Here is a 4362-nt window from a genome sequence, read left to right on the forward strand (position 1 = left end):
TATATATATAATTCAAACTAAAAAAAGGACTGAACTTCAAAAGATATGTAAAATTTTATTATGTAAAAGAATGAAAAGAATGGATGCGTAAGAAACTTCTCGATTTGTACAAAAGAAGAAAAAAAAGGAAAACAAAACTGAAACAAAATAAAAATGAAAAATATTACTTTGAGCATAAAGTTTCCATTTTTGTGACAAAGCAAACTAAGCTCTAGCAAAAAGCTACTTTTAAATAAAATATTGACTACGCTAAGAGTTTATGAATTCCTTTAAAATATCTCATAAAATGTATTTCGGAATAAATGTCGCTTAGAAAGAAGTCTTTTTTTTATATTCAAAACTGTGAATGTTTGTCTTCAAGTTCACTTCTTTTTTTCTCCTCAAAGAAATGTGCTAAATCTCAGTTCGCATTTGAATTTCAATATGTTTATTTTCACATCAAAAACATCTGTTCCGAAGGAAAAAGTTCTAAGCTCACAAAAGAAATTTAAATGAATTTAAAATCAGATATAATACAATTCTTTTCCGGTGGATTTTTTGCCTACTCAAACTTTCAGAGAGTTTGGTAGATAAATGTTTAATCTATGCATATTTTTTCTCACTCAAACGGTACCAAAATCTCAGGCATTTTGGTTTTTTAAGTTGGCAACACGTATTGCCACACGTATTCATACCTACCAACCTTTACGCATTTGGCGTAAAATTTTATTTTCATATTTAAAGTGGTAGTAAATATATACCATTTTTTCTTTTATAAAATTAATTTTTAAATGATGTTGATCTCCACTATTTTTAAAAAATTAAGCATATATATATTAATAGGCGTTACTATTATAGTTTGCAGCATAAGCCTTTTCAAATACAACGTACTTTTTTACTTAAAATTGATATTTTAATTCCATACAGGAAGGGATTAAAAGTTGGCAGGTATGCGTATTTGCGAATAGCGTATAATGTATTTGGGAAAAAAATGATTTTAGATAATAACATAACTGAGTTACTCTAGATATAATTTGTTTATTTTATGATAGTAACATAAAATATAATGGAAAGTCAAAAAAGTAATTTTAGTTTATGAGTGAGAAATAAAACTTTGTTTTACAAAATAAAAGAATCAAGAATTAAAATCAATGATAAAACAATTTTTTTCTGGTGGATTTTTTGCTTATTCAAACTTTCAGGGAGTTTGGAAGATAAATGTTTAGTCTATGCATATTTTTTCTCACTTAAACGGTACCAAAATCACAGGCATTTTGCTTTTTAAGTTCACGTATTGTCAATGGAGGATATAATGTATTTGTAAAAAATTGATAGAAAACTTTCAAAAGTTTTTAGATAATAAAAACTGAGTTACTCTAGATATAATTTATATATATTTTTTTCTAACGGCAGGTACTGAACTTTCGTTCTTCACCTAGGAAGATGCCGGAAGTGTTGCTCACTTAACGTTACCCAGTGGGCACCTGTGAACCTAAGTCACGGAGGCGAGCAACATTACCCACGCCATACTGCCACAAATACCCGTTAGAATGGGTCACATTCACACATCACACACAGCAGAGGACAACACATGGAGAGAAGCATCCATGCCCAGGGCGGGATTCGAACCCGCAGTCATTTGCTTCGCAGTCAGGCACGCTAATCGCTCGGCCACCTGGCCGGCTTCTTTATTTTATGATACTAATATCTAATATATTGAGTCGCGATGGCTCAGGGGATAGAGCGTTCGCGAACCGGTTTCGAATCCCAGTCGATACGAATTCCGCATCCTGCTTGCACCGACCACAGTGCTGGCGTGAAATATCCTCAGTGGTAGACGGATCATAGGTTAGAGTCCCCTTGCCGTTAGGCTAGGTTCTCGTGGTCTTCCTCTCCATGTAACGCAAATGCGGGTTAGGTCCATCAAAAAGTCCTCCACGAAGGCAAATTTCACCCAATACTCGATCCAGTAGTTCCCTTGCCTTCTGGATTGGGTTCAAAATGACAAGGCTACGGAGTTGAAACCCATAAAATTGGGTCGGCTGTTCAACGACGGTTATAAAATAAAATAAAATATCTAATATATTGGAATGGAAAACAAGTAATTTCGGTTTATTAGTAAGAAATTAAACTTTGTTCTGCAAAATAAAAGAACCTCCTATATCTTCTTCTTAGTTCGATGATCCTTTGCCATCTTTCTTAAAACTTCATGATCCCGTGCTCACAGAACTTCGTTTCTACTAATTTATTATTTCGCTTTATAAATCCTACAAGGAATTTGCGATATAAAAAAGAATTTGCAGTAGCCAATGTTGAAAGCTATCCACAAGCAAAGAGTAAAAAAACAAGTAAAATCAAGATAGCCTAACCAGTTCGGTGAGCTATTGCTACGCCTCCTGTAACTGAAAGCCTTCACACGGTTTTTTGTAGATAGTACGATCAGACCACTCTGAACGTAAACAAGTTTACGAAAGAAGCCTTTAATTCAAAATCTAGTAAAAATAAGAAAGTGGTAGCAAACATATGTTTAAAAATTTGTTTAATTTTTGAATATGATTTTCTCCGATATACAACAAGGTGGAGACTCATCAACCCTTTCGCGCCGACTGTCACAAATACGTGCCAGCATAAAACCGTATCAATCAGGGTAAAAAGATAAAACTGGTAATTAAAGTAATTCTTTAGCAGTTTATTTGTGGACGGAGTTATAATTGTTTGATCAATTTTGTTCACCATTACTTTGTTCAAAATAAAACTATTATACTTTGAATTAACATTGATTATATATATATGATTAAACTAACAATAATTGAAGTAAAAGCAAAGTAAGTCTGTCAAATTACAAACGACTACATTAAGTTATTTAATTACGTCCTGATCCTGATTTTGTACGAATGCTTTTCTGAATCACCCGTCCCCAAGGGGTTAACGGTGAGAGAAAGCTTCAGATATGGTAGTAAACATAACCTAGTCCCTCCCATAGGCTATATTGACGCTGTCGATATTCAAAAAATTATAGATACCCATTTATTGTCTTTTGTAGGGAGAATTGGTCTTTAAAGTTGGATTTTCTAGTAGGGCAATGCCTCCATTTACAGTAACTGGCCAAATTATTAGACGCACTAAAAAATTCTATGCAAAATCTTAATTATCAGGTGATACTATACAACTTTACTGTTTTAACGCGGCTGAAACCGGTTTGCACTTGTTTACGTTCGTGTATCAATTGGTTAATATTGTAATGTTAAAAATAAATACAAAAAGGAAGTATATAAAAAAATCTCCTGAATAAAAACCCATTACATGTATGTTTAAATATAAAAGTATTGTATCAAAACTCGTGCAAAACATGCATTTAATAAAACAGTACAGGGCGTCTAATAATTTGGTCTAATTATTGTAGTATACTAATATTTTTATTTTTTTTCCAATGAGCTGCACAATCAGTCTTGCCGATGAGCAGATCTAGTGCGTTCTCCAGAAGTGCTATCCACTCTTTCAGGACCACCACAATGGGTGAGATACCGTTGGCCATGTTAACCTTTTCACGTGGGCGGAAAAATAGCAAATCGAGATCCTCTGGTGGGCTCTTTTTGAGACTGGGGGATGAATTCAAGAAAGGGAACCGCTAATCCCTAAAACAAGTCAAATGATGGGTGTTAAACATCCCCGAGAGTTTTATTCCCCCTCTGTTATTCTAAACACCATTTGCTGTCTTTTACACCACCCCGGTTAGGGTAATAGAAATACCACTGGTGGAGAATTCCCTTTTTTTGTCAACTAAAAAAGCGCGGGAAAACTTCTTTGGTGGTTTTATACAATTCAGCGTAAAAAACTACATTCCAAATGTCACATGTTGANGACTTATCAAAGTCTAGTTTCTGCCACACTAGATGGCAGCACCGAGACTCTATTTGGATGCTAAAGTAAACTAGGAATTTAATTTTGCCGGAAGTGCCTAGAGCCAATAAGGCACTCCAGGGATCTTTTACATGCCGCATAATCATACACTGAGGATTTTCAGCATCCCGAAAATCCAGTGTCTGGGCCGGGGATCGAACCCGCAGACTTGGGCTCTGAAGGCCGTTGACAAACCAACTGTGCCAACCAGTCACTAGTATACTAATATAATATCTGGTATAATAAATATTTTAGATTTATATAATATATCGTCTCATTTATCCAACCGTCAAATTTATATGATATATCGTCTAATTTAATCAATCGATAAATGAACGCAAACAAGTGCAAACCGGTTACATCCGCGTGAAAACACTAAAGCTGTATAGTATCACCTGATAACTAAGATTTTACATAGAATCTTATAATGCGTCTAATAATTTGGCCAGGGATTGTATGTTGATTGTTTTTTTTTTTTTTTTG

The sequence above is a fragment of the Parasteatoda tepidariorum genome, chromosome 10, assembly GCF_043381705.1.
Source record: "Parasteatoda tepidariorum isolate YZ-2023 chromosome 10, CAS_Ptep_4.0, whole genome shotgun sequence".
Taxonomy (NCBI): domain Eukaryota; kingdom Metazoa; phylum Arthropoda; class Arachnida; order Araneae; family Theridiidae; genus Parasteatoda; species Parasteatoda tepidariorum.